Raw genomic sequence first — 10,709 nt, 5'->3', positions numbered from 1 at the left:
AGGGAATTTAGGAGGGAAAATATGGGAATTTTGGGTGGAAAAATGGGAATTTAGGGGGAAAAATGGGCATTTAGGGGGAAAAATGGGAATTTAGGGGGGAAAATGGGAATTTAGGGGGGAAAATGGGAATTTAGGAGGGAAAATGGGAATTTTGGGGGAAAAATGGGAATTTTCCTGGCAAAAAATCCCAATTCCAGGTGTGGAGGGTGAGGGAATTTGGGATTTGGGATCTGAAAATTCCTGGGGAATTCCCAATTTTTTGGAGGGGAGGTTTCCCAAAATGGAAAGGATTTTTCATCCCTGGAAAATCCTGGCTTGGGATCTGAACATCCTGGGCAGGTTGGGAATGTCCATGGATTGCCATTGGAATTGTTTCCACGGATTTCCATCGATTTCCATGGATTTCCATCAGAGTTATTTCCATATGAATTATTTCTGTGGATTTCCATTGGAATGATTTCCATGGAATTCCAATGATTTCCATCAGAATTATTTCCACGAATTTCCATGACTTTCCATCTATTTCCATCGGAATTATTTCCATGGATTTCCACCTGAATTATCCACATCCCAAATCCAAGGACAACCAATTCCCAAATCCAAGGATAACAAATTCCCAAATCCAAGGACAACCAATTCCCAAATCCCTGGATAATGAATTCCCAAATCCACGGAAAACCCATTCCCAAATCCATAGATAACAAATTCCCAAATCCCTAGATAACTAATTCCCAAATCTATAGATATCAAATTCCCAAATCCATAGATAAGGAATTCCCAAATCCAAGGATAATGAATTCCCAAATCCCTGGATATCAAATTCCCATCCCATATTCCTGGCTAACCAATTCCCAAATCCACAGAAAACCAATTCCCAAATCCCTGGATAACAAACTCCCAAATCCATGGATATCAAATTCCCAAATCCCTGGCTAATGAAATCCCAAATCCCTGGATAACAAATTCCTGCAAAATTCCTGGCTAACGAGTTCCCAAATCCGTGGATAACCAATTCCCAAATTCCCGGATAACAAATTCCCAAATCCCTGGATATCAAATTCCCATCCCAAATCCAAGGATAACAAATTCCCAAATCCCCAGATAACCAATTCCCAAATCATGGAGAACTAATTCCCAAATCCCTGGATAACCAATTCCCAAATCCCTGGATATCAAATTCCCATCCCAAATCCACGGATAACCAATTCCCAAACCCAAGCATAACCAATTCCCAAATCCACAGGTAAGGAATTCCCAAATCCCTGGATAACAAACTCCCAAATCCACGGATAATGAGTTCCCATCCCAAATTCCTGGCTAACCAATTCCCAAATTCCTGGCTAACCAATTCCCAAATCCATGGATAACCAATTCCCAAATTCCCGGCTAACCAATTCCCAAATCCACGGATAACAAATTCCCAAATCCAAGGATAACAAATTCCTAAATTCCTGGCTAACCAATCCCAAATTCCCAGCTAACCAATTCCCAAATCCGTGGATAACTAATTCCCAAATTCCCGGCTAACCCATTCCCAAATTCCCAGATATCCAATTCCCAAATTCCCGGCTAACCCATTCCCAAATTCCCGCAGTTCACAGCTCCCAGTGCCACCGAGGCTCAGGACTGGGTGGAGCAAATCCAATTCCTCCTCAAGGGTGAGTCCCAAATTTTATTTTTTTTGGGGAATATTTTGAGGGATCATCCCAGAAACTCTTCCCTCCATCCACATCTGGATTTGTGAGGAATTTTTCCGGAGAAAATTCCAGAAATTCTCCGGAAATCCCAGTCGGCATCGCTGCAGGATTCACCGTTGGATTTGGGATTTTTCCTTGGGATTTTCCATCTTTCTTTGGATTTTTCCTTCATTTTTCCACCTCTTTCCAGGCTCAGGGTTTGGAATTCCATCCAACCCCTCTGGAATTGGGAGATTCCCTGGATTTCATCCCATTTTTCCTCTTTCCCACCTGGATTTATGTGGAGTTGCTGGAGACAGAGGAAATTCCAGAAAAACCCTCTGGAACCTTCTGGAAAATCCCAGAAATTCTCTGGGATTCACGATCAGATTTGGGATTTTTCCTTGGGATTTTCCATCTTTCTTTGGGTTTTTCCATCCTTTTTCCCTGTTTTCTCCGGCTCAGGGTTTGGAATTCCATCCCAACCCCTCTGGAATTGCCAGAATTCCCAATTTTCCATTTGTTTTTCCATCTGGTTTTTCCCGGTTTTCCTTCCAGACTTGACCTCCCTGACAATTCCCTGCGACGAGGAGGAGGAGGAGGAGGAGGAGGAAAGTTCGGATTCCATGGGAAATTCCCAAAATTCCACCCTGATCCAGGAAGAGCCAATGGCGGAAGGAGATGATATCTATGAGGTGCTGCCAGGTGAGCTCCAAAATTCCCAAAATTCCATGGAAAATCGGGAATAAAACTCAGCCATTCCCACATTTCCTGAGGTCAAAACACCCTAAAATCCCAAATTTCCATGGAAAATTGGGAATAAACTTCAGCCATTCCCACATTTCCGAGTTCAAAACACCCAAAATTCCCAATTTTTCCCAATTTTCCCTGGGAAATTGGGAATAAACTTCAGCCATTCCCAAATTTCTGAGGTCAAAAAACCCAAAATTCCCAATTTTTTCCCTGGAAAATCAGGAATAAATCTCAGCCATTCCCACACCGATGGTCATTCCCAAGAAAAAAATCCCAATTTTCTCCTGGGGATCTCCAAATCCCCAACACTGAAATCCAGGATTTTTCCCCAAAAACCCCCAAAAAAACCCCAAGAAAAAATCCCAATTTTCTCCTTGGAATCCCTAAATCCCCAACGTTGAACTCCAGGATTTTTCCCACTTTTACCCCAAAAAAACTGCCAAAAAATCCCAGGAAAAAAATCCCAATTTTCTCCTTGTAATCTCCAAATTGCCAACATTGAAATCCAGAATTTTCCCCCAAAAAAACTCAAGAAAAAAGTTCCAATTTTCTCCTCAGAATCCCCAAATCCCCAACACTGAAATCCAGGATTTTTCCCAAAAAAATCCCAAAAAAAACAGAAAAAAATCCCAATTCCCTCCCTCCTTCCCTTCCCCATCGACAAACCGCCGCGGAACAAAAACCAGGAATCAAAAAAAACCCAAAAAAAAAAAAACCAAAAAAAACCCCATAATTTCCTCGGCGAAGCCGTTAAGGAACTTTTACGCAAACAGAGGCGGCGAAGGGAAAATAAAATTTCACAGCCGATCAAGTTTTCCAATTTCCCGGCCAGGATTGCGCTGGGAATGTTCAATTAGGAGTGAAGGTGTTCGGCGAGGAGCGACGGGAACTTTATCGAGTGGAAAATTGAATCAAATTGCTCCATTAAAAGCCAAACTCCGCCGGGAATCTTCCGCAGCCTCCCGGGAGGAGATCCGCGCCACTCGGAGAGGAACTTTTTAAATCTTTTTTTTACCTTTTTTTTACCTTTTTTTTACCTTTTTAAAACTTTTTATCCTTTTTTTTTTCCTTTTTCCCCTTTTTTTATCCTTTTTTCCCCATTTTTTTCCATTTTTTTATCCTTTTCCCCCCCTTTTTTCCCCTTTTATTCCTCTTTTCCCCCCTTTTTCCCATTTTTTCCAATTTTCCCCTTTTTCCCCCTTTTTTCCCATTTTATCCCCTTTTTTTATCCTTTTTTCCCCATTTTCTCCATTTTTTCCCCCTTTTTCTCCATTTTTTCCCCCTTTTTTTCCCTTTTTTCCCCATTTTTTTCCAATTTTCCCCTTTTTTCCCCTTTTTTTCTTTTTTCCCCTTTTTTTCCTTTTTCCCATTTTTTATCCTTATTTCCCATTTTTTCCCCTTTTTTCCCATTTTATCCCCTTTTTTATCCTTTTTTTCCCCTTTTTCCCCATTTTTCCCTTTTTTATCCTTTTTTCCCATTTTTTCCCCATTTTTTCCCCTTTTTTCCCCTTTTTTCCCCTTTTTCCCCCTTTTTTCCATTTTTTCTGCTTTTTTTCTTTTTTATCCCTTTTTTCCCCTTTTTTCTCCATTTTTTCCCTTTTATTCCCTCTTTTCCCTTTTTTCCCTTTTTCCCCCCTTTTTTCCTTTTTTCCCTTTTTTTCCTATTTCTTTTGTCGGAGGGAGAGCCTGGAGTTGTGTTTTCTGGAGTTTTTTGGAGTTTTCCAGAGTTTTCTGGGGGTTTCTGGGGTTTTATGGAGTTTTATGGAAGTTTCTTGATGGTTTCCCTGGTTTTCCCTTTTTTTTCCCCCTTTTCTTCCCTGATTTTTCCCATTTTCTCCCTGATTTTTCCCCAATTTTTCCCTGATATTTTTCCCATTTTCTCCCTGATTTTTTCCCATTTTCTCCCTGATATTTTTCCCCAGTTTTTCCCTGATTTTTCCCCAGTTTTCCCCTGATTTTTTCCCTGTTTTTTCCCTGATTTTTCCTTGATTTTCCCACTGTTTTTCCCCCCAGACGAGGACCCTGAGCCGCCATTCCCGGAGGATGAGGAGGATTTCGGGGTCGAGGAAAAGGGTGAGATCCACAGGAATTCCAGGATTGTGGGAATGGTTTGGGATTTTGGTGGTGGTGATGAAAAACTCGGAAAACGGGAAAATTCCTGGAGAATTCCTGGAGAATTCCAGGAGAATTCCTGGAGAGTTTCGGGAGAATTCCAAGAGAATTTTGGGAGAATTCTGTGAGAATTCCAGGAAAATTCCAGGATAATTTTAGGAGAATTCCTGAAGAATTGTGGGAGAATTCCAGGAGAATTCCAGGGAGCCAATGGGGGAAACTCTTCCCAATGGAAATTCCATTCCCAGTGGGAAATTCCATTCCCAATTCTTCCCACAATTTCCCAGCTTTTCCCAAAATTTCCCAGCTCTTCCCACAATTTTCCTGTTAATCCCAAAATTTCCCAATTCTTCCCACAATTTTTCTGTTGATCCCAAAACTTCCCAGCTCTTTAGATTATTTTCTTGTTGATCCCAAAATTTCCCAACTTTTCCCACAATTTTCCATTTCTTCCCACAATTTTCCATCTCATCCCAAAATTTCCCAATTCTTTCCATGATTTTCTTGTTGATCCCAAAATTTCCCAATTCTTCCCACAAGTTTCCAGCTCTTCCCACAATTTTCCAGCTTTTCCCACAATTTCCCATATCTTCCCACAATTTTCCAGCTCTTCCCAAAATTTCCAGCTCTTCCCACAATTTTCCTGTTAATCCCAAAATTTCCCAATTCTTCCCACAATTTTCCCATTGATCCCAAAATTTCTCAGCTCTTTCCATTATTTTCTTGCTGATCCCAAAACTTCCCAACTTTTCCCACAGTTTTCCATTTCTTCCCACAATTTTCCTGTTGATCCCAAAATTTCCAAATTCATTCCATGATTTTCTTGTTGATCCCAAAATTTCCCAGCTTTTCCCACAATTTCCCAATTCTTTCCACAATTTTCCTGTTATTCCCATAATTTTTCAGCTCTTCCCAAAATTTCCCATTTCTTCCCACAATTTTCCCAGCTCTTCCCAAAATTTCCAGCTCTTCCCACAATTTTCCTGTTGATCCCAAAATTTCCCAGCTCTTTCCATGACTTTCTTGTTGATCCCAAAATTTCCCAACTTTTCCCACAGTTTCCCATCTCTTCTCACAATTTCCTGATTCTTCCCACAATTTCCCATCTCTTCCCAAAATTTCCCAGCTCTTCCCACAATTTCCCATCTCTCCCCACAATTTCCCAGTTTTCCCCACAATTTCCCAGCTTTTCCCCCAATTCCCATCTCTTCCCAAGCTCCACTTCCCGATTTTCCATCTCCCAATTCCCGATTTTCCCACCTCCTCCCAAACTCCTCCTCCTCCCTCCCCTCCTATTCCCATCCCAATTTTTTCCTCTCCTTCAATCCTCTCCCAACGACTCATCCCGGATTTCGGTTTTTATTAATTCCCGGAAATTCCCAGAGTCCCCAAATAATTCGGGAATTTCCCGGCGGGGTCGTTCCCGGAGTTTTGCGACTTCCCAACTCAATATTCCGGGAATGAAATTCCGGTTTTTTGCTCCCTGGGATCCAATCAGCTGCGATTCCCGAGGCTCCTGAGCCACATTTCCCGGGATTGGATCGGAGAGGATGGAACGCTCTGGAAATCCTAAAAAATCCTAAAAATTCTGGGGTTTCTGGGTTGGATTCCTGATGGGAAAGAGCTCCAGAAATCCCAAAAATCCTGATTTTTCCCGATGGGATTTTCCAGAGGGTTCCCATGGTGGAAAGAGCCCCAGAAATCCCAAAAACCCCCTAAAATTCCCATATTTGCAGGATTTAATTTTCCAGAGGAATCCCATGGTGGAAAGAACCCCAGAAATCCAAAAAAATCCCAAATTTTCCGGAGGGATCCCAAAGTAGAAAGAACCCCAGAAATCCCAGAATTCTGGATTTTCTGGATTGGATTTTCCTGAGGGATCCTGAGGTGGAAAAGCCCCAGAAATCCCAAAAATCCCAAATTTTCCAGGTTGGACTTTCCAGGGGAATCCCATGGTGGAAGAGACCCAAAAATCCCAAAAATCCTGATTTTCCAGGTTGGATTTTCCAGAGGGATCCTGAGGTGGAAAAGCCCCAGAAATCCCAAAAATCCCAAATTTTCCAGGTTGGATTTTCCAGAGGGATCCCACGGTGGAAGAAACCCAAAAATCCCGAATTTTCCAGAGGGATCCCGAGGTGGAAAAGCCCCAGAAATCCCAAAAATTCTGGATTTTCAGGATTGGATTTTCCAGATGGGATTTTCCAGAGGGATCCCAAGGTGGAAGGAGTCCCAGAAATCCCAAAAATCCTGATTTTTCCAGATGGGATTTTCCAGAGGAATCCCATGGTGGAAAGAACCCCAGAAATCCCAAAAAATCCCAAATTTCCCAGAGGGATCCCGAGGTGGAAAGAACCCCAGAAATCCCAAAAATCCCAGATTTTCCAGGTTGGATTTCCAGAGGAATCCCATAGTAGAAAGAACCCTAGAAATCCCAAAAAATCCCAAATTTTCCAGGGCGATCCCAAAGTAGAAAGAACCCCAGAAATCCCAAAAATCCTGATTTTTCCAGATGGGATTTTTTCTGGGATGTTTCCAGGATGGATTTTTGGGCTGATTTCGGGATGGATTTTCGGGATAATCCCATTTTTTCCCCCTTTTCCCCAGAATTTTGGGATTATTCCCATTTCTACCAAGGCCTTTGGGATTGCAGCGCCGACAATCCCGACGAGCTTTCCTTCCGCCGCGGCGACATCATCCGCATCCTCAGCAAGGTGGGAGTTTGGGGGATTTTGGGGGGTTTTTGGGGGAATTTTGTGGGGATTTTGTGGGAATTTTATGGGTTTTTTTTTTTTTTATTTTGTAGGAATTTTATGGGAATTTTATGGGAATTTTATGGCATTTTTATGGGGATTTTCTGTGACTTTATGGCCATTTTATGGGATTTTATGGGGATTTTATGGGATTTTTTTTTTATTTTATAGGAATTTTATGGGAATTTTATGGGAATTTTTTGGCATTTTTATGGGGATTTTATGTGACTTTATGGCCATTTTATGGGATTTTATGGGGATTTTATGGGAATTTTTTTGAATTTTGTGGGAATTTCATGGGAATTTTACAGGCATTTTATGGGAATTTTTTTGGCAATTTTATGGGGATTTTATGGGATTTTATGGGGATTTTATGGGAATTTTTTTGAACTTTGTGGGAATTTCATAGGAATTTTATGGGATTTTTTTTATTTTATGGGATTTTATGGAGATTTTATGGGAAACTTTTTGAATTTTGTGGGAATTTTATGGGATTTTTTTGGCAATTTTATGGGGATTTTATGGGATTTTAAGTGATTTTATGGTGATTTTATGGGATTTTATGGGGATTTTTAAAAACTTTGTGGGAATTTCATAGGAATTTTATGAGCATTTTATGGGAATTTTTTGCGATTTTATGGGCATTTTATGGGGATTTTATGGGATTTTTTTTATGGGATTTTATGGGAATTTTTTTTTAATTTTGTGGGAATTTCATAGGAATTTTATGAGCATTTTATGGGAATTTTTGGCGATTTTATGGGGATTTTATGGGAATTTTATGGGCATTTTTAAAAATTTTATGAGAATTTTTTTTAATTTTATGGGGATTTTATGGGGATTTTATGGGGATTTTATGGGGATTTTATGGGGATTTTATGGGAATTTTTGGGGACTTTTATGGGAATTTTATGGGATTTTCTGGGGATTTTATGGGAATTTTATGGGGATTTTATGGGAATTTTTTTTTTAATTGTATGGGAATTTTTTTAATTTTTTTTTAAATTTTATAGGATTTTATGGGATTTTTTTGGGATCAGGGCTTGTTTTCAACCTCGGGACGAGCATTGGGAATTTTCTGGGATTTAGCTTCATTTCCGATGTGGAAAACAGGAGAAAATCACTCAAAATTAGGATTTTAAATTAAATTAATTATGGGAGGGAGGCTGGACCCGACTTTGCTGTTCCTAATCCCAATCCCAACCCCAATCCCAAAACTTGTTTTGAACCCAAATGTGACCCAGGAATGGGAATGAATTTGGGGGATTGTGTTTTATGGGGTTTCATGTTTATGGGGTTTTTACAGTGCGTTTTATGGGGTTTTCATTGTGCCCTTTATGGGATTTTGCCATGACTTTTATGGGATTTTCATCATGGTTTTTATGGGGTTTTTGCCATGCCGTTTATGGGATTCTTGCCATGTCCTTTATGGGATTTTTGCCATGCCCTTTATGGGGATTTTTCCATGACTTTTATGGGATTTCTGCCATGCCCTTTATGGGGTTTTCATCATGTTTTTTATGGGGTTTTTGCCATGCCATTTATGGGGTTCTTGCCATGATTTTCATGGGGTTTTTACCATGCTTTTTATGGGATTTTTGCCATCTTTTTAATGGGGTTTTGCCATGCCCTTTATGGGATTTTTTCCATAGCATTTATGGGATTCTTGCTATGCCCTTTATGGGATTTTCACCATGTCCTTTATGGGGATTTTTACATGCCTTTTATGGGGTTTCTGCCATGTCCTTTATGGGGTTTTTGCCATGTTTTTAATGGGATTTTTGCCATGTTTTTAATGGGTTTTTGCCGTGCCCTTTATGGGATTTTTTCCATGTCTTTTATGGGCTTTTCACACTACCCTTTATGGGGTTTTTCCCATGCTTTTTATGGGATTTTTCCCATGATATTTATGGGGTTTTGCCATGTCCTTTATGGGGTTTTCATGATGCCCTTTATGGGATTTTTGCTGTGCCCTTCATGGGATTTTTCTATGTCTTTTATGCGGTTTTTGCCATGATCTTAATCGGATTTTTGCCATGTTTTTAATAGGATTTTTGCCATGTTTTTAATGGGGATTTCACCATGTTTTTAATGGGGCTTTCACCATGCCCTTTATGGGGTTTTTGCCATGTTTATAATGGGGTTTTGCTATGCCATTTATGGGATTTTCTGCCATGATCTTAATGGGGTTTTTGTCATGCTTTTAGTGGGTTTTTTTGCTGCCCTTTATGGGATTTTTGCCCTTTCCACCCCAAACCTTGGGATGCCCTTTGGTGTTTTTCCACCCTCTTTGTCCCCAAGGAATGGCGACAAGGACAGCTGGAACTGGTCTGACTGGTTTGACTGGTTTTTATGGGATTTCCCTGATTTTTATCAGGTTTTACCGGATTTAACTGGTTTTGTGTTCACCAACCGGAAAAGGTCGAGGTGACCCTGGAGCTGGAATTCCAGAGGGGAAAACAACTCCTGGCCTTGTCCGGAGGGAATTTTCCATAAAAAAACTGGGATTGGAGTGGGTTTGGTGTTTGCCTTAAAAACCGAGGATCAGGTTTGGTGTTTGCCTTAAAAACCGAGGATCAGGTTTGGTGTTTTCCATAAAAAACAAGGATCAGGTTTGGTGTTTTCCATAAAAAACAAAGATCAGGTTTGGTGTTTTCCATAAAAAACAAGGATCAGGTTTGGTGTTTTCCATGAAAAACAGGGATCAGGTTTGGTGTTTTCCATAAAAAATGAGTATAATAGTGGGTTTGGTATTTTCCCTAAAAAACAAGGATCAGGTTTGGTGTTTTCCATAAAAAACAAGGATCAGGCTTGGTGTTTTCTGTAAAAAAAAGGATCAGGTTTGGTGTTTTCCATAAAAAACAAGGATCAGGCTTGGTGTTTTCTGTAAAAAAAAGGATCAGGTTTGGTGTTTTCCCTAAAAAACAAGGAGCAGGTTTGGTGTTTTCCATAAAAACAAGGATCAGGTTTGGTGTTTTCTGTAAAAACAAGGATCAGGTTTGGTGTTTTCCATGAAAAACAAGGATCAGAGCTGGATCAACGTCACACAATTCCGGAATTGCGAATTCCTGTGGCAAATTCCCAATTTGGGATCGATTTAGGGTCTCATTCCCTGTCTGGTCACCCCATTCCTGTATTTATCCACGGGATGACACCAAGATCAATCCCGGGGATCCATCCCTGTCCCCTTGGTGTCACTTCAGGAATTCTGGAATTGCAAATTCCCAATTTGGGATCAATTTAGGGTCTCATTCCCCTATTTTTCCATGGGATGACACCAAGGTCCATCCCTGGGATCCATCTCTGTCCCCACAATTCCAACCCGGAATCACTGCAGGAATTCCGTAATTGCAAATTCCCAATTTGGGATCGATTTAGGGTCTAATTCCCATATTTTTCCACGGGATGACACCAAAAT

The 10,709-nt window shown here is 40.5% G+C and overlaps 1 long non-coding RNA gene across 1 annotated transcript; it reads left to right on the top strand.

Moving 5' to 3' along the window:
- The first annotated feature begins 1,573 nt into the window (after positions 1–1,573).
- On the top strand, positions 1,574–7,251 carry LOC146422578 (uncharacterized). Its single transcript, XR_014848081.1, has 4 exons — positions 1,574–1,658; positions 2,235–2,381; positions 4,443–4,502; positions 7,146–7,251. It is a non-coding gene; the product is annotated as an uncharacterized LOC146422578 (long non-coding RNA).
- The last annotated feature ends 3,458 nt before the right edge of the window (positions 7,252–10,709 follow it).

Source organism: Lichenostomus cassidix, unplaced genomic scaffold (genome assembly GCF_008360975.1).
Source record: "Lichenostomus cassidix isolate B80296 unplaced genomic scaffold, HeHo_3.0 HiC_scaffold_795, whole genome shotgun sequence".
Classification (NCBI taxonomy): Eukaryota; Metazoa; Chordata; class Aves; order Passeriformes; family Meliphagidae; genus Lichenostomus; species Lichenostomus cassidix.
The sequence above is the reverse complement of the archived record's forward strand: the minus strand, read 5'-3'. Positions and strand labels throughout refer to the sequence as shown.